The sequence below is a fragment of the Zalophus californianus genome, chromosome 6, assembly GCF_009762305.2.
Source record: "Zalophus californianus isolate mZalCal1 chromosome 6, mZalCal1.pri.v2, whole genome shotgun sequence".
Lineage (NCBI taxonomy): Eukaryota > Metazoa > Chordata > Mammalia > Carnivora > Otariidae > Zalophus > Zalophus californianus.
Genome location: NC_045600.1, coordinates 37,820,739 through 37,844,687, shown reverse-complemented (window position 1 = coordinate 37,844,687; position 23,949 = coordinate 37,820,739). Strand labels below are relative to the sequence as shown.

Genomic DNA, 23,949 nt, shown 5'->3' with positions numbered 1-23,949 from the left:
AACCCGGAGCGAGAGGCGCTTCAGAGACTGGAGGGACCGACCTGCAGGAGCCAGGGCTGCCCGCCGAGCTGCAGTTGCCGCTGCTGCCGCTGTCGCTGTCGCGCTGCCGCCGCCGCCGCTGTCAGCGCCCCGCTGAAGAGTGACAGCTCCGCAAAAGCGGGAGGGAGCACGGAGCCCCGCGCCTCTACGAAACAGGTGCATGCGCCGATCTCCTGGTCAGTGGACCCAGCTTGCAAGGTATGTCTGGATTCATCCAGCAATGTGCCTTCCCCTGAGGCTCAGAAAAGACCCGTTTCATTGAGGGTGAGAATAGGGACTGCTCAGGGGGTCCTACTCCGCCCTCAGTGATTGAAAAGCGGCCAGGTGGTGGTCCCGAATAACCTGATTTCATTTTTTTTTTTTTTAAATCATGAAATTGGTTCTCAAGGATTCCCCTGCCCGTCGTTACTAGGTTTGTGTTCGCAAGTTTTCAGCCCTCCGTGTTTTTCCTTTGACTTCGCTGCCCGTGTGTGGCTAGGAGAGCTGGAAGCAGTAAGCACCATGGAAAGCCTGTGGTTAAGGCTAAAATGACATCGTGTAGTCTGGACTAATTGAATCAACACGTATGGGGAGCAACAATCTTTTTAGGTCCTGCTCTGGAAAGGGTCCATTTGGCGGCCAGCAGCGGTTCACTGTTACTCAATCTCCTGAAAAGTAACCATAGTAACTCACCTCTCTTTTGATGGGATCCTCCTCATTGGCTGCCTATCTTCCTTTGGAAAGCTCATCTCTCTAAATATAGAAGATGATGAGATCTGTAAGCATACATCCATTTAGAAAAGGTGCAGTTCAGCATGGCCCTTTAAAGAAAAACTATCTTCAAAGAAAAAGTACCATTTGGCTGTTTCAAATCCTGTGAGAAGTAGTGTGTCTTACAGAGAATGATTGAGTTACTGTTTTGAGTTAACTGCTGGATTGTTACTTTAGAAAGAATATTTCTTGAAATTATACAAAATCTGGCATTTAAAAACAAATTAAGTATGTCTGACTCTGATTTTTTTTAATCAACCTGCTGATGATCTCCCCAAAATAATCTCCCAGTAAATAATTGGTGAAATCAGTTATTCACTTATTTCCAAATTTCTTAGGATAGTTAAGGTTCCTTATGTTTAAAATTCAATCTGGAGAACACTAAAGTAATTGTGTGTGCTTGAAGGTTTATCTATTTATCTGTCTGGTCCAGAAGAGCCCCACCTCAAACATCTTCGATAGGGTCCTCCTACTGCATGCGTTCTCCTGACTTGATAACCAGTTCAAGTCAGTGCAGTCCTGACTCTTCCGATGTTATTTGCATCTGTCTCCGTGTTTCAAAATCTCAGGTAGCCATTCATGAGCCTGAGGCTGTGAGAAATGCTTGCTGTGCAAAGGGGAACTCTCACCAGATTTTCTGAAGCTGTCCTAGAAATATACTTTTCAGATTGATTCAGCTTTACCAGGTAATCACTAGCTTAAAAGAAATTACTGTTTAAATATGTATCCAGAGAAATAAATGCTAATGTAGCATTACCATAACTTACAAGATCAATATAAGGGGTTGTTTATATAGATGGTTGCTGGATAGAAGTCAATAGAGGTTTTCTGTAGAAAGAACATTTGTGGGCTGGCAGATTTTCCTCTCTAAGACCCATGTGAATAGACTGGGCCAAATTAGGTAGCCTGCCTTGGGAAGCATGTCAAGCGGAAGCGCTATGGGCAAACTGGTGCATGTCTGAATGAAGGAAATGAAGAGAACTCTCCAAGTTGCAAAAGGAGATTGTGGTGCTTTTTAAAAATTTAATTTGCGTTAAGGCCATGATGATAGAAACTCATGAGTGTTAAGCGTTTTAAACTTAACCAAATTTTCAAGACAGAATACAGTCGTTTAATGAGTGCTCAGCCCTCCAGTGCTGTGTTTAACTTTCACATGTACTGAGCTATCCATGTGCAGTTCCTGTAGGCAAGCAGCCTAGCAAATTGCTATCAAATTCATAAAAATAGAGCCTGCTGCATTTCTTCCCTGACTTTACCTCTTTGTAAAAAGAAATAGTTGAACCATTTTATTTAGAAACCTAATTGAAAATTTATTTGGTCTAGTTGTATAGTGTTTATGATTATCATGAGACTCTAAAAGTACTAGTCTCCATAGTCCTTTATTGAAATATGTTTAATAATTTTAAGCATTAAAGATGGCCATTTTAGCCATCATTAGCCTTAAGTACCACCACCCCTTTTTTCTTCCTCCATTATAACTAGTATATTTTATGATAAGAAATAAATCCAAGGAGACAAATAAGATTGATTGTCATCTGCCATGAGAGGTATGTAGAGTTCTAATCATGCTATCAATCTAAGGAAAGTTTGAATAAAGCAGCCACAGGTATAGGTTCGTGTATATGCATTAGTCTTATGCATTAGTAATTTATATGCATCCTATCTCTTATGTAATATGCATAGGAGTTTAAAATCATTCAGTGCCCTTTAATTTACATGAACAGGTCTGCCCTTTCACTGAGACCACTACTGCAATCAAGAAGGTCAAGTGAAAAGAGTTCTTAAATTTTAATTTTGATTCTATCATGAATGTATAATGTGCAGAATGTACACTGTGCAATTTTGATGAACATACCTGTTTCAAGTCATTCATCAGAAAATGTTATTGTGGCAGTTAGCTTTAAATAAATAAGAATAAATCAAATGGTATCATTATAAAATAAGCATTTACTTCTAGAGACATTGGTAGATCCTAAGGAAGAGTGTGAAAAAAAAACCCCACCGATTTGCAGTGAAGAATCTGGTCGCTCTTGTCAATGGGAACCCCAACTGTGCATACCACGAGTTATGAAGAGGGCTGTAGCTAGGGCTGTAAGGCTTACATAAGGCTGAGGTCAAGCAGGTTAAAACTGAAACCAAGTTCTAATTTTGGTTTTTCATTATATATTCTATTTGGAAGTGTTTATGTGTCTATGAACATTCCGTGTTTAATTTTATGTTGTGTTGCTTTCCTGGGGTTTAGAAGATGCTTTGAAACATGGAGAAATGTTGAGAGGTTTGATCAAGACGCCAAAGGTCTGGGCTCTTCACTGAGGATCCATGCCAGCTAGCTTTAGCTGTCAGAACACCGACACCCTTACAATAGCTCTAAAGCTGAGGCATACATAACCAGTTCAGATTGCTCTATTTGTCAAAGCAATATGCTGCAGAAACCTAGAGAAAGGTAAATAAAATAATGATTCCAGAAGCAAAGGAGTAAACTGACCAGAGACATTCACCACTAAAACTGAGGAAGAAGTACACCTGCCATTTTGGGGAGGAACTGATCCTTGTCAATGGCCGCCCCCCATGCCCCCACCTTTCTAATAAGTTGTTTAACTAGTGTCAATACATTACTTTAATGTTTCCCCTTTTTAGTCAAACATAATTATTTTTAAAAATTTTCCCAATTACTTTTATGTTAACAGGCTAATAACAGAGCCATCTAGTTTACTGCAATATTTCTTAGTGGGGCGAGTAAGGGGACATTAATAAAAACCACTGAGAGCTTGCTAGTGTTATGTTAAGTATTATAATATAGCTTTATAGTTAGAATTTTTTAAGCTTTTTTTTCATATTATAAAGAGCAACAAAAAGTCTTCTTGGCAGGTAGAGATACAAGAGTCTCCTAAACATCAGTGATGCTTAGAAGTGGAGAAGGGACAGGTTTGAAGGCGATCCCCTCCATGGTGGTGTACTGGGGTATGTGTTATTTTTTAAATGATTATTAAAAGGGAGCAGGGTTACAAACATCAAGAAAAGTTGGGGATACTGCAAAGAGAATCACAACTCAAGAGCCTAGAGTCTTAATTCTGTCTGCATGTGCTGCTTATTTACTGCTCTCTGGCTCACTTCTCCATATCTGCGGTGGGGGATAAAACCAGCTATTACATGAAGAGGAGTGTTTGAATTGAGCATAATGCAATTTAATGAAGCACTTATAGTCTTTAGAAGAAAGGTACCCTGTGAATGAAGGACATTACAGCACTAGAGCCACTCTGGGTGGTGACACAAATCAGGCCAATGAGTGAGGGCAGAGAATCACCCAACTCCAGGGCAAATTCTCCTATATTCTTAGTGAGTAAAGTTAATTATTAGCCCATCTCATGTTTTTCTACAACCCTTCTGGGATACCAGGCTAAATGTTTTTGGCAATATACCCAAACCTGATGGTAGTCAAAGTGGAAGACAATGAGGGTGATGAAGAGGAGGTATTTTTCAAAAGATCTCTGTGGTCCACTTACAAGGGATTGAAAAACTTTCCTCTCTGAGCAACAAACCTGAATATCTAAGGAAGTTATAACATTTCCCTAGACATTATCGGTAAGATATTTCTTGGAACCTATATCTAACAATATGATTGCTTTGCCAATTTTCTTTCTGATTCATTTCCACTTTCCAAGGTGAAAGGTGTAGTGAAAGGGAACATCATCCTTCAAAACAAGGAATGCACTGCTGAAGGGAGGTAAAGCACAAAGTTTACCCATGAAACTTACTACACTTGGTCTTCATCATTAATAGGACCCAGTCATGGCAGGATTTAGGCTTTGGTGCAGCAACTAAGGTAACTTCATGATTACATGGCTGGTCATATCCCATTTAATAATGTTCTCTTTTGTTCAGAGGTCATCAGCAGTGGAACAAGATAGGAAGGCTGTGGAAGGGTGTTATTTTATTTAATATTCCATGCCTATGCTTGGGGCTATCCTGAGGGACATGGACTCCAGTTCCAGACAATGCTGCTGGTCTTGGGAAACTCTTCTACCTCCTTTCCTGTCAGTTGTCCCTGGAAGTTCCCAAGGAACTTTTCCAGGAGCTACAACTTGTTGGTAATTCTGACCTGCCAGCAGAGTTAATCTTTTGCTTGGAGTGGATGATAAATCTGAAGAAACAGATTGTTCCATTGATTTGGAGCTTAAAACTGGCACTGAATTCTGTTCCATAGAGTATGTTATCTAGAAGGGTGCCAGGCAAGGGGTTTTGAGGGATAAAATTGATGGAATCTTGCTATCACAAAGCTAAAGGTCTACAGAAGGAGCAGCTTTATGGCCTTGAATGTTGCTTCCGTCTACCTTCTTGAGCACACTTGTGGATGTTTCATGCTCCTGTGCTTACCACCAAAGAGAGGACAGATGTCCTGCTATAACAAACACAGTGCTGCTTAATAGGACACATATCTATGATTTCAAAAATGAAATCACAACACTCACAACACCTAACCTTTATTGTAGAGTAGAAAATATGTGGAAATGTGACAGGCACTGAGTAAGTGCTTTTAAAACATTATCTCACTTAATTTACATACAACCCAATGACTTTGATATTGTTCTGCCATTTAATTGATGAGGGAACTCAGGCTCTTTGAGGTTAAATCCTTTGCCCAGAGTCACTAAGCACATACATTATAGAGCTGGGATTTGAACTAGTGCTATGGAACAGCACTAGAAAATCCTGTTGAAGTATTTTAAGCCTTGTAACAAGATTGAAGAATGCAGCTAACAGTGACAGATGGGATAGCTCTTTCTAAACAAAAGTGGCCCTTGAGGAAGGACGTCTGCAAGGTTTGCAACTAGCAGAGCATTATTTAGTCAGATAGGGACATGTACTTTTTAAGGCTCATGCCAGGCTAGCACCATGCAAAGGGAAATCAGTGAGACCCATGATTTGTCCACCACACAAGTGAGTTGTGCATCTGAGACTAGACCCCACCTTCTTCTCCCCATTGATCAGGCTCTTCTGTTGTCTAGGGCTACAGATGCCCATTATCTAGTTGGAGGATCTCAGCTCAGTTTTTACAGTTTCTTGATTAAAGTGTTCTGGGGAAGAGAATAGAAATGTTATTCAAATGAAGATACGTTAAACCCATCACTTCTTCACTCTCTCTCAGGTTTTTCAATCTCAGACAAAGAATGGATTGCCATGACAGGGCTTGTTCTTTTATTATTGTCTGTTCTCTCAAAGTGTTTGTAAATTAATTTGCTGATGATCTTTCCTTAATGTACTGCCCCTGGGCCATGTACCTAATGAAATCACTTGTGTAATAATAGGATTTCAGTTGTCTGGAGGCAGGAGCAGAACAATAGGAAGAGCGCTTGAGCAATCATTTGTAATTACATTTGAAACATTTATTATAAAAATGTGTATAAATTGTTCTGCTGGAACTCTAATGACAGAGATGGTCATTTCTGTTCTGTAACTTCTCATTTGTTGCTTCTTGGAGTTTTACACTATGAAATACATTGAGCTGGGCACAGATATTTTATGTGCCCCCGGGGGGTTACAGCGTTAAAAGCAATTTGAATATCCAAGCCAGCATTAACCATTTTACCTTTTGAGATAAATATAGGCTCAGCCTAACTCAGTTTTATAATTTATATCCTGTTCTCAGAACTCAGGACACTGAAAATGAACACATAAAATCATTTTACTTTTCCTTGTCTATGTCAAGGCTGGGTTGAGTTTGGCTCTTTAGTTATGGGAGAACGATATAAACAGATTTGTACCTGTTTACTGGATCATAACAGGCAAATTTCTTTGGATATCTAGAGTAACTTTAATTCTCCAAATGACTATCTGGATGTTTCAAGAACAATTTACCTTTCCTTCACCCCAAACATGTGACCAGTGGCAGTAAATCCAGAAACATTTTGCTGGAGTTGTTATAGCGCCTGTACTGTATTTTATTCCTTGACCATTTGAAATAGTCTTTTGTAGTCTTTTAACTCTCCAGTTACAATCTAGTATCTCTGGGAGGACGGGCGGTGGAAAGGAGTCTTGGGGTCAGAGCTAAGAGGCCAGGCTGGGATTGGTGTCTGTGGGATAGGTTTCTGTGCCTACTGGCACTAATAAGAGCTTGGATTTGATTGAGCACTTACTATACGCTAGGCAGAGTGCCATTTTCAATGAATTATTTCAACGGTCCTATGAGCCAGTGTTATTTCCATCCCCACTTTACAAGTAAGACTTGTAAAGAGCCTCTATAATTTTCTCAAGGCCACCCAACCAAGAAAGAGCAGAGCTAGAAATTCAAACCCACTTCAACCTGACTTCGAAACTCAAACTCTAGCCACACAACTATTGTAAATCATGGAACCCTTCTGAGACACACGTTGCTCATCTGTAAACTTTGGAGGCTGACTCAGGTAGTCAACAAATTGATCTCCAGCTCTGAAGTTTTTGAGTTTCAATCCAGCCAAGAAAACAGATGTAGGAACTTATGTTTGCTATATATTTTAGCCTCGAAGTGGCTAAAAGCAGCCTCCAAAAACATTTTTGCCAAAAACATTGGAAATAGCTAAACAGCCTACAAGGAGGTAATTGTCAAACCAATACCAGCTGTGAAAGCTTTTCAGCATTTCAACAACCCTTGGGGGTGTTTTTTAAGAGCAATAAACTAAGTGGCTAAGTGTGTTGCCCATGGAGCTGAGACACAAATCTAGACCCCTGAGAATTTACAGGGTCTGATACATTCTGTATCTGAGGCTAATGACTCCAATGCAGCCAAACAGGATCTTAATTAATGAACCTTGGAGACATTTAGGATAATTTTTTGGTCTTGATCTATGAATTAAAAACGCCTTCCGCAGAACATCCCTTGGTTTATTTGACATTCGGTGCTCTAAGCTGCCACCTGTCCTGCCTTGTTTCATTCACTGAAAGGTTTTATTGGTCTTAAATGCTATAGACACGGCATTCCTTTGGAAAATAAAATGAGCAGATGTTAAAAGAACAAAATATATATAGATGAAAATGTTTGCTATGGTGAAGTCATTCTTCTTTCCAAGTCTTTCATCAATCCTTTCCTACTGTGATAACCCATTGGACCTTATTAAAAAAAAAAAAAAAAAAGCAGTGACCTGTCCTGCTAAAATGCTAATAACAGTCATTGATACTTCTTTTTTTTTTTTTTTTTTTTTTTTTTTTTTCAGTCATTGATACTTCTTAATGTGAACCCAGAATTTATGTTGAAAAGTGACCTCATTCTTCCTTCACTACTTAGTTAAAAGGCAGTCTGGCTTTGTTTGATGCTACAGCATTGAAGCCAGTGTAGCCAATGTTGGGATAGCGACACCACCACCAACAAAAATTAATCATGCTGATTGCTTGGCATTCCGATGACAAAGCAATCAGTTGATGGGCCAAATGGTCTGCTTTTCTACTTGCTGTTGTAGTGCAACTACTTCCCTGTCTAGGGCTCTAATACAGAGGCTCTCAAAATTCAGTCCCCACACCCGCAGCCTCAGCATCACCTGGAAATTTGTTACAAATGTAGATTCTCTGCTCCTAGTTCAGGGCTACTGAATTAGAAATTCTGGGGGTAGGATCCAGCAATTTGTGTTTTAAGGAGCCCTTCAGATGATTCTGATGCTCTCCAACATTTGAGAACCACTGTGGCATCAACTAAATAGTTAAAAAAGAATTCAGTCGCAATAATTAATTGTCATCACAGAATAACCCAAAGCTTCACCTAATTATTTGATTAAATTCTTTAAAAATACACATAAGAAAATGCATTTTACAAAAAACAAAACAAAACAAAAACAAAACAAAAAAACCAAAACCAAAAAACAACCCAAAACAGCCCCTAAGAAAACTGGATTCTGTAATGCTTTCTTTGTTTTCAATATACTCCATTTTGTTCTCTTTCCCCCCCAACCTTTTGAAATCTGTGAAAACTCCATATAAATTGAGTTCTGCTTATTGCATTCGAGACTGCATACATATAGTAGCAACTATTGTCTTTGATTCAGTTGTGAATAATCATTGTACATTTGTCTCTTTTTAGGTCAGACCAACCAGCGCTTTAAAATTCTTACTGCCCTTATAAATCATGCCAATTCTAACTGAAGACTCCTTTGGGTTTACAGTCCACACTGATATCAATGAAAATTTGGACTGCTTTAGGTGTGACTTAGGTAGCTTTTCCTATGCTTTAGGAAAACCATCCAGCTACTAAAAACTGCAGGAAGTGTTATACAGATGCCACTGAATTGGAAGAAAAACTAGGGCAAGCAAGTTCTTGAAGTGCACATTTTTAATATTTAAGATTTTTTAAATTTAAGACAGAGGAAAAACATTAAATGTCTTCATCATGAATTTATTTAATAAGTATTAATAAACTACTCATTTTATGCATCAAATAGTTTCAACACCTAGAAATATTTGAGGATGTAGATTAAAAGCAAAATCGATGATGTATAAATATGAGCATTTATTTTGGGTCAGCCCCCTGAGGTTGAATGAGTCTGTACTAACCAGGACTCAATTTGTATTCTAAATTCATTCAGTGCTTTCACTAGGAAGCTACTTGTCCTTTGTTTTTAGGATCGAACTTGCCTGTTTTCTGTGATATGAGCACCACCTACAGTACACACTAGGAACTCCCTTTAAACCAAATGATTTCTGCAAATCGGCTTTCAGAACACTACTGTTCTTCCTTAAGCAAATCAGACTCCCCAATAGCAATAGCAGTTTAAAGGAGAGAACAAAGATTTTCACATTCAGATACTATATACCAAGGTCAAGTTTTCTAGGCAGAATGTTATTTAAGCCTTTCATTTCCATATGATTAACCTCTGTGTTATGAGGATGGTATCATAAGGTTTGTCTACAGACACACATAATTATTTCTTTAGGGTATAATTGGGTTGCCAACCATTTGATTAACCTAGGAACATTAAATTTTCTTTATAAGTTAGGTAATTTAACTAATGGAATGACAAAAAATAACTTACCTCTTTCCATTAATTTTGTGAATCAACTTCAAATTTGGGCATATTTTGACATTAAATGGCATGGAATTAAGTAGGGGATTGGTAAGTATTTTATTTCTGAGGAGATGCATAAGGAAATAAATATAGTTGTCCAACCTGGAACATCTATTTTGGGTCTGAATAGTGGCATTTGCCTGCAAACAGGCTTTTTGGTCACAAGAGAATTGTTCCTGACTACTTTATCACGTTGCTCAGTAAATGAAGATAGAATTCTATTTTCTAGGGTCAACAGTTTCTTTTTATAAGATAACTTATATGATAAAATACTCTTTGCCACAATAAAATCTGACTTTTCTTCAATTATTTTATTTTGTTTAGCTTATCCAACAAAAGTATTAACATATACATTAACAACGTCGAAAGTAGCCTACTTTAAGAGAAAATATGCAGAAGAAGAAGATTTACATCAAGATTACCATGGGTATTTTCCAAAAGTAAGGGTTTACTTATTATTATTTTTTCATTTGTATGAATCTTGTCAATAGTGAAAGCTCTAGTTTTCATTTTTCTAAAACATAGAAAATGATGTATTTGCTTTCCAGCACCTGATATTGCCTGAGGACAGGACTTGCATTCTCAAACTCTCTCTGGAGAAGCTCAGGTTTCTTGAAGACCCAGAAACCTACTTAAGAAGGTCTGTGTTAATTAACAATTTGCTGAGGAAGATACATCTAGAGACGGAGAAAGAGAGCTATGAATACTTTAAAGAAGCTCCCTGTTATAAGACTGCTTATTCTGATACAAGAAAACGGCTGAAGTTCATGGTACAGGAATGCTGTTCTCAGTCTCTTTATTATGAAGAGCTGCATTCATATCATATTGTGCCTTATGCTTCAGAGAATGCCATTTATGGAATGGGCTACACTAGCAGCCACTTGGAGCAAAATTCTCAGCTGCTTATTTATAAAATGAATTAAAGTAACCGTTAAGTTCATTGATACTTTGTTTCTAAATGCCTGAACTGTTTATAGTGAAGATGTTAAAATAAGGCACTAATTACCAGTGCACTTGAGATCAAAGATGACATGCATGCTGAACTGAGTGGAGAAAAGCCTGGTTATTACTCAGCAGTCCTTAGTATCATCCAAACTGAAAATATGTCCACATATTATAAAGCGGCAAATAAGTGCTTTACAGGCAAAGGTTTTTATGCTCTTTTTAAGATAAGATGATGCGTACAAGGAGACCTATGTCAAGTTCTTATACCGATTTAAACTTTTAAGTCCCCGTTTCCAAATTTTGCCACTCTTAGTGGAAAGTAACAAAAAATGACATTGAACTGATAATGTGGTGTTCTTGAATATTAAGGGTGGAACGAATTTCGTTTTCTGTAAACAATGAGGGGAAGATAGGTTCTTTCTGAAAGCTTTCGCTTGTCAAGCATTGTGCCAAATAATTGTTTGACACCATTCTCCTCTTACCGTTGGTGGCAATCCATGTTGGGGCAAACGTATTGCAACTTAACTGCTGAATGTAACAACCAGATTACTCCAAACTGATCCATTTTATTTTATTTTATTTTATTTTATTTTATTTTATTTTATTTTATTTTATTATTTTATTTTATTTTTGGCTTGATAGACATTTCTCTTAAAAGTAATATTTAATAAAATGAGCCTTGCAGATAGGCTTATCTGTAAGTTCTAGAGGTCAGTTAAAATTTGTGGTGGGCTTTCAGTTAAGAGTTTACATTTTATTTATGATGTCATTTTTACAGGCTGTGAAGCTCAGGAAAAGGGTAAGCAGGTCAAATTTGTTTTTAATAGGTTGATAATTTTAAAGAGTCTTATCTGCAAAAATTGGTGAAAACAACAGAAATTCTACATGATGTTATTTCTTCATCGAAGAGTACATTTAAGGCTGCCTGGACGAAACTTTGCACTGATTTTTGTATAGTAGTTGACCATTCACTATTTGACAAAATGTTTCAGAATGCTTTTGGTGGTGAAGTTTAGATAAGTCCCTATATTTTGCAATTTGAAAGATAATTGTTTAACAAGTTGGATAGATCCCTGAAATTATTTGAAATGGTTCATATGTTCTTTGAGGTTTGAGTGAGATTTCAGTGTCTGGGGTTATGTTCTATGGAGCATATCATTTAAAGAATTGTCATTAATTGATGAAACAGATTGGGAAAACTAGGTGCCAAAGGTATATTCAAGAAAATACCAAAGACCCAAAGATGAGTGTTAGAGAGACTATGATAATGAAGATAAGAATCTAAAATAAGGATTGCATAGGACATAGAAGAACACCGTTAAAGAGCTTTGGAATGATTTGCTTACTAATGTGCTTTCAGAGCACTTTATAGGAAATAATGAAAATCAAGGACACTGCTTTAAGTGAAGATATTACAGGCTTTTGGTGATCATATGCTTTCACAAATCTAAATATGGTGACTTGTCAACATTGTTCCATCCCTAGTTGAATGCCATCTTGTGACCAAGAAGTCTTTTTTTTAGTCAAGAGAATTTTGTTTTTAGTTCCGATTCACTATTTGTTCCCTTTAATGAATCATCAGGTGAGTCATATGGATGTTTTTGGTATAAATATTGGTGCCCTAAGTAGCATGTGTTGTTGAAGATTATGTAGATTTATAATTGATAAAAGTATCAGGTTTGTATTTAATTGCTCAATCAGAATTATTAAAAAATACTTTAGAACAAACTGAAAAATTATAATTGGGGCTAATTTTTAAAGGCAATTTTGTTTGAATGGTGAAATAGCTTTGAAATAGATATAAGTATTTAAAAATTAATTTAAGGGCAAAATTTGGCACCAAAGTTCAAAAACTTTGTTTCACTGCTTATAAAATACTTTACTTTAAGAGCACTTCTTTTAAAAAGGTTTCTTAAACAATGAGGATATTAATTGAATAGATTCCAAATTAGATAGGATAATTATACTACATATAATTTAAAAATAGAATTAGCTCTCTAATAGTTTTAACTTTTTTTTTTACTGAGAGAAACATTTGGTTTGGTTTAGGACGGTGCCTATAACAAAAACACACCTGTGCGAATTGTGACTTACAAAACTGCCATATATTGAAATTGTTTGAGAATAGAAACGCAACTTTGGAATAGAATAGAGAGGGAGAGAAAAAATTACCAAGAAAGTGTGAAATTAAAATAGTTAGCGTGTGTCAGAAATCTTAAAGTAACAACTCTTGGGCAATGAACGAGCAACAGAAGTAAAGTCTGTTTTATTTGATGATGTCATTAACTGAGCTCTCTGATCTCTATATTCATATGTAGAGAAGGAACTGTCTTAGAAACCAGTGGTATTTGTGAATATGCTTTTTTAAAAAAAATGATTTCAAACCAGGTTATTTAAAAATATCTTTAAGAGCATTTAATTTCTTGTGCAATAAATAATTCATAGATAAGGAGTGGACTAATGTTATCTTGATTTTTAGAAAAACAATAATTTGTATTTAAATGACGTAAACATCTGAATCAACCAACAAGGTTGCTGTCATTTTACTCTGGCAAACTGATATATAGAGAGACTCCATATAGACCTGCTTTGCTGACCCCATCCCACATGCTCTATTACCAGAGAAGCAAAAGACGGGAGACCAGTTATAACTTTCTTGAACCTAGACATCCTTTCTTTGGTAACAGAAGCCATCCTTAGAGTAAGAAAGACAGGATGAGAAATCTGAATGCCTTAGGTAATATTGATCACTCTTGTGGGTCCTCAGCCTGAAGGCCTAGTAAAGAAGAAAATTTTAAAAAGAGAGAAGAGGAAAATGAAGAGATGAGGAAGGAAAAAAAGTGTGTTGGACGGGTGCAGAGAAATTAAAAAACAGTATTAATAAGTGAAAGAGAAAGTTGTTTCATTGTGAGGGCAGATTGCCTTACTTGCTACACTCATTTTGACTCTCTGTGTCTGCTGTACACCCCCAAACCTGATATCCATAACATACTGATATTTTCTTTAATTCATCAATGATGTATAAGCTAGATTTTATTTAGCATATGTATTATTTGAAATGTGATGTTACCATGAAATATTCCCAAAACTGAGCTCCCTGGATAGATGAATAAAGGAAAAAAAGAGAAATGGATAGGCTCAAACATATGATCAGATTTCAATATACAATTTAGTAAGATTTAATCCGAGATTTAATAATTCAGTGCTAGAGGACTCAGAAATAAGTCTAACTCCCCACCATTTATTAAGCAACTACTATGAGCCAGACACTGTACCAGGGTTGGGGATACAGAGGTGAATGATACACAGTCCCTGTGAACTGCTCAAGCAGTTCACTGATGAAGAAGGAACTCGGAGATGTTTGGTTTTGTTTTTAAAGTATTGAAAGCACCTGCATTTCTCTTTTTCAAACTATGGGATGGTTATCAAACATGTGTCTCCAAAAGTGTTTACAGCTAAGAAGATGTACAAGGAGAAGGGAAGGTCTACTGACCTAGCTCTTAGAGGGGAAGCAGCGTACATTCTGCTTTGCAACATATTTTATACTTGGAAGCATAATAGCCACTATCGTAGACAGCAAGTGTGGCTGGCCTTAGCTCATTCCTGGGGCATAGAGATTGTAGGGGAGGTAGGGAGACAAGTGCAAGTACAGAAGAATTCCTTCTCTCCCACTTCTCCAGCTTTCATGTTCTTTTTAGGGGAAATCAGGCTACTATTAATGTGAAGGAGAGCCTTGAAGGAGAAGCAGAATCAGGAAATCACAGCCTCTGAGTTGTATATAGTGCGGTCAAGGTTAGAAGGGCAACTTTCTTTAATTTGCCTCATGCTAGTGAGCTGCTTGAATGAGCCTTGGGATTTCTTAACACCAGCTATGCAGCCAGCTCTTCCTTCCCTCCGCTCTGAATCACAGCCCAACCCGAGACTTTGCAGTCTGCTGTAAGTGGAGATTTTGGTTCTAATTCTTCACCCTCCTATTTCCCCCAGCATTGATGTTGAATTGCTCAAAGATACTTGGAAGAAAGCAACAATTTGCAGTACTGGATGAACTCCCCTTTGGGAAATGGTTTCCAAAGTGTATCAAACGAGAATTCATCAGTTTCTTGATATAATTCTTTTTAAAACTATTGTACTTAGTCATTAAATAATTGACTACTAAGGTAATCTTCACGTTTCTAGTGTTCAGTGTAATAGTCATCATTTGTATATGTTTTACTAAAGAAGATACCTTAGATTGGAAACAATGAAAGATTGTGTGCAATTAATACAAGCAGTTCATGATTATTATGTAACAGAGAATTTTAATTTACATTTTCCCATTCTCAAACTTCATTTTATACATCAGCAATGTGACATGTTTCAGGTGTTTTTGTTTTTGTTTTTTTTTATTAAGTGGATCATGTCTAAAAGTTGTTACATTCATGGTTAAACATTTTTAACAAAATTTTCCTATTAGCGTAGTTTTATCTTTCCCCTGGGATTATTCTATAGTTGGGTAGAAAAAGAACATTCCTCTACATTAGCACATCTCAAATCTTCTTGTGCATATAAGTCACTGGAGATCTTGTTGAAATACAAATTTCTTTTAGTAGATCTGGGATAGGACCTGAGAGTCTGCATTTCTCAAGTCTCCTAGGTGATGTGGGTGCTGCCAGTCTACCAACCACACTTTGGGTAGTAAAGCTCTACATCACTTTGAAAATCAAAATATACACTCAAGCCTATATTCTGATTACTTTCAAAGAATACGTGTTCATGTCTGTCTTCTATAGAATTTTTTTAATCGAAAGAAATGAAAGATAAAGTTTCCAAATTGGTCACAAATATTATAATATTTTATATAGCAAAATACATACAAAATGATTTCTTGTACAAATTTTATCTACGTCTAGTGCAAAAAAGGAACATGGATGTAGTCATGTACCATTCTTATCAGTCAGGAAATGACACATGGTAAATTTCTCTTCTTGGTTTTCTTTCTATTGATTATACCCAGATAAGTGAGCTCTATTAACACTGGAGCAAAGATGAAATTTTGTTCACAGTTAAGAAGAATTTGGCAAGTTCTTGCTTGGCCAAACCTGAGAAGACGTTATAAAAACATTCTGTATTAAATTCGGACTTGTGGGTGAAAGCATGGGCTGAACAATTTGGTAAACATAAGCTGAAAAATGGCACCTGGATCTTCAACTTCTTGTTTTGAACTCTTTCTTGAGCTTTATTCCATAAGAGACCCTCCCCTTGCTATAGACTCATTGTTTCTCTTTAGTTGTCAGTGTCTAAGTAAGGGGTGGAGGATGGGTGTAAATGAGGGAGTTGCACAAATTGTCTAATTTGAGCATGCCAAGTGATTTTTGTCAGGCTCTCCTTTGGTCATAAATTGTTGATATAGCTATTGTGAAATATAGTGTCATAAATTTGTCATAAGCCATTAATGAAGGGAAAAAAAGCAGAAATTTAGTTCTGTGGGAATGCACCCAAATATCAAGCAGATGGTGTTCTACAACATTTATTTGGGAAACTGTGTATCTGTTACATAATCTAAAATATGTCATTTTCACATTTAAAAATATTTGGGTCATGATTTAGAGTTTTTATTGGATTGTTTTTTAAACTGAGAGGAAGAAGAAAGGTAACTGTATTTTAAAACATATTTGACATGTTACTAATAAAATTTTATTTCTGGTGAAATAAAGATGCCTTTATTAAGTGGGGGGGGTCACGAACATTTGGCAGTTGCTTTATGTTCCTTGATTCCAGAGGTCTCATTTTATTTATTTATTTTTTAATTTTTTATTGTTATGTTAATCACCATATATTACATCATTAGTTTTTGATGCAGTGTTCCATGATTCATTGTTTGTTCATAACACCCAGTGCTCCATGCAGAACGTGCCCTCCTCAATACCCATCACCAGGCTAACCCATCCCCCTACCCCCTTCCCCTCTAGAACCCTCAGTTTGTTTTTCAGAGTCCATCATCTCTCATGGTTCGTCTCCCCCTCTGACATACTCCCCTTTTCTTCCTCTCCTGTTATCTTCTTCTTTTTCTTTTTTCTTAAAATATGTTGCGTTATTTGTTTCAGAGGTACAGACCTGTGATTCAACAGTCTTGCACAATTCACAGCGCTCACCGTAGCACATACCCTCCCCAATGTCTATCACCCAACCACCCCATCCCTCCCACCCCCAACCATTCCAGTAACACCCAGTTTGTTTCCTGAGATTAAGAATTCCTCATATCAGTGAGGTCATGTGATACATGTCTTTCAGAGGTCTCATTTTAAAAGCATATAGTTATATTTCTTTCAGCAGTTTTTTAAGATTTTATTTATTTGAGAGAGAGTGAGCGAGCATGAGCAGCAGCAGAGGGGAAGAGGGAGAGGGAGAAGCGGACTCCCTGCTGAGCAGGGAGCCCGATGTGGGACTCGATCCCAGCACCCTGGAATCATGACCTGAGCTGAAGGCAGACACTTAACTGACTGAGCCACCCAGGTGCCCAGCAGTTCACTTTCAACACAAAATTTGCTCAAGTATTTGGAAGACATTCCCAATCTCCTGGCAAATTTTCTTGACTAAAATTGACCTCAAAATGGTTTTTATGTAGCATGAGCCATAAGAACACATGACAGAACTCATTCTAGTTTAGGCCTTATTCAAACACTGTAAGTATAAATCTCAGAGTCAAAGATGATTTCCCATTAGAATAGAGTAGCGGCAGATGTCCCCATTGGTTCTCCTGATTTGTTAGGGGCAGGGAGGGCAAGTGGGAGGGACAAGTGGAACACAGCAGAAAGGCAGATTTCTTCTTTTGCTACTGGGAGCTGATGTTTATTATCAATTTTGCAAACCAGTGATTGTGAAGTCCCCTATAATCCACTGATTTATGTGAGACATCAAAGCCCAAGTGTAAGGTATTTCCAAGAACACAATATTTTTCTGTGTATTCCTAGCAAGACAATGGATTGATGAAGTATATAATTATTTAAGCAACCCAGGAACAACTACTTCATATAAATAAAAGATACTTTGGAGTGTGTTAGACACTTAAACACATACAGATGTACACATCTAAGATGGGAACATAAAGAGCCAATTTGTCTCTTTCAGGAGTCAAAAAACAACCTTATATATTATGCAAGTGCCTTAGACAGTGCCCAGTATGTATTTGGTGGTAATAAATCACATTGTGCAAGTGACTCTTAATTTTTCTTTTACAAATAAATGCATTTTTCCCACTTGCACTCTATTTGTGAATCCAAAAGTAGGTGGTTATGCTTTGCTTTCCTATTTGAGAGTTTACAGAACACACACACACACACACACACACACACACACACCACGGACTGCAGGTGGATGGGCTTTTAAAGATCTATTATTATTAAGAACTAAAAGAAAGGTAACTCAGAATGCTTCTCTCAGGAAGCTTGGAATTTCCACAAGAATTTCAAGCCATATTGAGAACCATAAATATAGTAGAGTTGTTGAGTTGATTGTAATAAGGACAACTTTAACCTCAAAACAAAGATCCACCATGAAAAAGGATTTTATCATCTTTTTTTTCCTGTTCCTGATCCGGACACTACATGCCCACATCATTCCACCCTACCCTGGCCCACGCCCTCTATTTGTGACCTGATTGCTACCACTGAAGTGAATTAATACTCATGGCAAGATCAATCAGGACAAATTTTTATAAAGCCTTGGTTAAATCATCCCAGCCATTTCTTCATATTGTAGCAGTTTTCTTAAAATTCTTTGATGTGAGTCCTCTGAGTTAAATATATTCCATAATGTGAGACACACTCCCAAACATTCATTTACCTGGAAGATATTTTTACTATTGCCCCATGGATTTAATAGAATATTTGTAAACAGTGCTATGTAAACACAAATTATATTGAATTGCCTTGAAAAGAAGATATATCAAACTATTATTAGTTCATATGGATAAGTAAAATCTAGCACCACTTTGACTGAATATGGATGTAGTTATTTCTATAGTTTGAGGAAGCAAATACAGAAGTTTTATATATACATATATATGTCTCATGTTACTGTCTCATCAGTTTGTGATACAAAATAGTTTACAATTTTTTAATTATCAAATTAAGACTACTTCATCCTCACTTGACCTCATTGGGAGGAGGTTCCAGTCTTTCTCCTGGGAAAACCCATCCTGAGATGCTCTAGGCCATTTCCACTGGTCACTAGCCAAGTGGGGCCTGTTGGGAGACAGGGTGGCCACTTAGAGTGGCTCACTTTGCCACCAGAGGCTGTATTGGCTCAAGCATCAATGTGCTGTCACTGTGGAAACCAGGACCACCTGAGTTTGTGATTACTGTGAAGAGGGAAACTGTCTCCTTACCACGGAACCTTATCCTGACTGCCCTAATTTTATAAAAGACACATAGGCTAAACTCCTTCTCATGTCCAACTCTCCAAGGAAATTTTTACCATCAATATTAAATAAGAGACTAAATCAGTAATGGTTGTCTCTGTTTAGCTTTCAAAATAAGCCAACTCTAAAAACTCTTCTTTCTCCTGTAGTTGATAGGCTATTAGGAACTGGGGGAAAAAATTTCAAACACTAAGTAGTTCACTCTCTCTGGTTTGAATTATGTCCACTTTCCTGGATCCCTGCATAATTGAATGGAATTGAATTGATGCAGTCGGCACAGATGGAAAGAGCTTTCTGCCTGGGGATAAGAACCAGTCACGTTGTGGGGAGGCCGAATCACAGAAGCAACCTGAAAAGTGGGTATGAAGGCATCAGGGACTTAAATATCTCTTTCCATATTTAGAAGAAAAGGATCCTGGGCATAGGTCCAACAACTTAGACAGTGCTCTTTTTCCTTCTTTGAATTTGCTCTAAGAGTGTGAGTGCCTTTCAGACAAATGGGCTGAAATAATGCTGCTCTCCCTTATGTACTTAACAATTTATTTCCATTGGTTTGATTTCTTTTGAAGAAACTTTTATATTTCTTTATATACTACTGGCCTGCTGCTTTATCAACTTGTGTCTTACAAAAAAGAACAAAGACCTAAACTTAATGGTTCTGGATATACAGTTTGATGTTACCTAGGAGAAGCCAAAATGAAGATTATAATATTGGAAAAATGCTCCCAGACAAGGTGAGGAAATGTACATTTTATATATAAATTACAGTATGACAACAGTTCAGTAATGGTTCCAGCCTTTCTCTCGCATCCAGTACTTTCCACAACGACCCTGCTTGTAAAATACATCCCTGTAAGAAAGTTTACAGGCTCAGTATTGACTTTTAATCTTAGCTTTCTAGTCTAACTTTATAGGAAAACCCTATCACATTAAATATTTTGTTTTGTGGGTATCTTTTGTTGCCTGGATAATGAGAAGCTATTTCAAAAATTTGGTTTCCCATTTTTTGCTTACTGCCACCAATGGATCTCAGAGATAAATTTGCTTCTCTTACCTACCTACAGATTAATGAAACCAGTTGAGCTACCTGTGATATTAAGATTTTAAAGATACTATCCTGGTCCGCAGGCTAAAATATAGAAGGGATAAGAAAAATATATGCAGGATTCTAAGTTGAAATGGGTTTGCCTAAATTGCATGAAAATTACAGGATTGTGCTGTGAAAGAATGAGGACATCCCATCCAGTTGGGAAGAACAGGCAGGTATTTTTTTTTAAAGATTTTATTTATTTATTTGATAGAGAGAGACACAGTGAGAGCAGGAACACAAGCAGGGGGAGCGGGAGAGGGAGAAGCAGGCTTCCCGCGGAGCAGGGAGCCCAATGCGAGGCTCGATCCCAGGACCCTGGGACCATGACCTGAGCCGAAGCAGATGCTTAACGACTGAGCCACCCAGGCGCCCCAAGAACAGGCAAGTATTAATGAAAAAGTAGAGCTCAATAACAGCTCTGAAGAAAAGGTAAAATGTTAATAGACAGAAGAGAGGGGTCAATGGCCAAAGGGACAGAATTGGTAATGTAGGGGTATGATTGGGGGAAAACCGATAGACTGGATTAGCTGAAGCAAGGGAAGCAATGAAACATGAGACTGTAAAATGATGAGGGGGTATTTTATGGAGGGTTTTGAGTATCAGGCTGAGGCATTTGAATGCTGTTTGCTAAGTAATGGGGAGCCACTGATGTTTTTTTGTAGCACTTTGGTACAAATAAACATAGTTTATTTGATGGATTGGAACAAGGAAACAGAATAGATGGGGGACTTGTGAGGTAATTAAGGTGCTTAGTAGATAAATAATGTGGTAAGAGACATGGTAAATGTTGGATACAGAGGGTGAAAGAATGAGTGAAAGGTAACTATAAGGTATAGACCTGTGTTATCCAATATCGTAGCCACAGCCACATGTAGCTATTAATCAGCTGAACTGTGGCTAGTCTAAATTGAGATGCAGTGTAAGTGTAAAATATACTCTGGATTTCTAATAATTTTTCATCAAAGAATGTAAATATCCCATTAATTTTTATATTGATTATATGTTGAAATGCTGATATTTTGTATATTTTGGCTTCTATTAAAAATTAACATGTTTCTTTTAAAACTTTTAACATGGCTACTAGAAAATGTAAAATTATGTATGCAGCTCACATTATATTTCTGTTGGGTAGAGCTTGTTTAGACTCTAGAGAACTAGCAAAATGGTGGACCATCAATGGATGTAGAGGAAAGAGGAGCAGGAGCTAGTTGAGAAACTTCCGTGGTCTGAACCCAGAGACTTCAACAGGAGGGACTGTGTATGATAGTTCTTAGGAAAATATTTTTCAGAGTCAGACAAACCCAAGGTCAAGTCTTAGCTCGATTACTTACAGCTGGAGAGCTTTGAGGAAGTTCCTCTCCAAGCTTCTTTCAGTTTTGGTTTTCTTTTGTTTTTTTTTAAGATTTATTTATTTATTTATTTGAAAGAGAGAGAGAGAACGCGAGCAAGCACAAGTCAGGGGAGAGGCAGAGGGAAAGAATCTTAAGTAGACTCCCTGCTGAGCATGGAGCCTGTGGGGCTCAATCTCATGACCCTGAGATCATGACCTGAGCCTAAACCAAAAGTCGGACACTTAACCAACTGAGCCACCCAGGTGCCCCTCAACTTTGGTTTTCTTATATTTAGAGTAGGAGAAATGATTTCAGGTAATTCTGAGGTTTATTATGTGAATCACGTGAATCACGTGAATTAGTGCATGCCCAGACTTAATGTCTGTGCTCAAGAAATTTTAGCTATGTAAAATAAATAAACATGTAAGACAAAAATGCCAATTCATTAACACAATTAAGTAGATTTGTTACTAATTCAGAAATAATAAGAAATCTTTAGTTTTCCAGTTATCCTGGGTTCCCACTTTTTCCAAAATTGCCTAATATAAAATGGTTCCAAATGAATAATTCTGATGCTTTTAATGAGAGTTCTCAAAGCATGAGGTATCTCTTCTCTATGAGTGATGCTTTGTTCCACGCCAGTGTGTATATATTAATTATCTGTGGGGGAAGGCGGTGTTCAAATAAGAGCAGGCCTTCTTGCCTTCCAGGGACATGCTGAAGAAATCTAAAAAATGTACACATCCACACCACAAATGAATTGAGAGCAACCGATGCCGGGGAACAAAAGGTAAAGCATTGCTACAATACTCCCCCTGTGTATTTCATAGGCCCTGTTCCTATGAGCGATATGATATCCACAACTGCACAGCCACACTGACAGGCTCTCCAAACACAAAGCCTCCTCCCAACAAAGACTCCAATCAGAGAGAGAATCTGACTCAGTACCTGTATCCAGAAGCCTGAATAAGGGCCCTTCCCCAGGCTTGGCAGTGTTTTCAAACATACTCAAGAGCCAGATGGCTACTGGTCTGATTCACAGGAATTTACTATGATCACCAATAATGTGTCCAATTTTTCATTCCCACTCTGATAATTCAATCGAGAGGAAATAAACACAGCTAGGCAAGTTGGCAGTTGAGTCAGAACTTCAAAGCCATGTGTTTAAAAGTACATTATTGACAGGTCACAGTTTAGTAGAAATTTTTTCTACAGCCTTCAGAGCCATGGATTTGCAGCATGTGGTAGCCAGATAGAACGCTGGAGGCCATCTTGCTTGGTTTTCTCATTTTATAGAGAGAACAGAACCCAAGAAGTTAAGTGATTCAGGCTTGAAATGGGGGTTGAAACAAGAAATTTCAACTCCTTACCAGATCTGAACATTTTTCAAAATTATAGTCATCTATTTTGCTGTTAACATTATCATTAATGAATGCTAAAGAATTTAAGGATTAAGCTTCAATATTAAGTTTATTTTATAGCCATGTTACTCTTTGTTGTCATCAATGATTTTTGTCTTTCTCCTTCTCTATACTGTGAAGGACCCAAGAGAAAGACTGTCTTGTTTTTTTTTTCATCCTCAGGAACTAAATAATTGTTTCTTGAATGAATAAATGAATAGATATGCATCTGTCTGTGAAATTTCCTTTGCAGAGCACGTCACTGACACTCAGGTAGGCCTCTACTTAACCATGAGTATGATAGGGAAAGCAGGTCCTTGGAACAAAAGACACAATACCTAAACTTGCAATCAAAGTGAATGAATATTGCAAATGAGAAACTAACATGAAAGTGAAACTACCAAGTAGAAGATCCACTCAACAAATGTGGATGCTAAAATGGAACACAATGACAATGCTCTGCCAGAGAAGGGGCTTTCAGGGAAAGATAAACAGATCCAATTCCTAATCTCTGTGGGCATCACTAAAACAGCTGGTGCTATTGTGGTCAAAGCAAATCTTCAGGAAGGAAAATAAGAGGCAATTATGTCAAGATCAAATGAGTAAAGGAGGTGAGAGTATTATATGCTAATTTTTGAGTATGTTGCAAAAAATTATATTGATGATGGAAGTATTAAGATTAAGACTGTGATTTTATCTAGAGCTAGGAAAGACTTCAGAGAAAAGGGTTTTAGGTACAATCCATTAAACTAGAAGTAGCAAAATGATGGATTGCTCAATCTTACATTGAAAGTCAGTTGTAAGTAAAAATACAATTTGGGGTTCTGAATTTCAAACCCAGGACTCAGTTCACTGACCTTACAATTAGACTCTGGTATTGTACAGTTGACTTTTGAGGTTAGTGTTTAGCACATTAAAAAAAAAAAAGAGCTCTCTCTTCCTTGGCGCTGCCTGTGGAGGTGGCCGCCAT

The 23,949-nt window shown here is 37.4% G+C and overlaps 1 long non-coding RNA gene across 1 annotated transcript; it reads left to right on the top strand.

Moving 5' to 3' along the window:
- On the top strand, positions 1-16,420 carry LOC113909524. Its single transcript, XR_003515759.2, has 3 exons — positions 1-237; positions 10,140-10,255; positions 10,364-16,420. It is a non-coding gene; the product is annotated as an uncharacterized LOC113909524 (long non-coding RNA).
- The last annotated feature ends 7,529 nt before the right edge of the window (positions 16,421-23,949 follow it).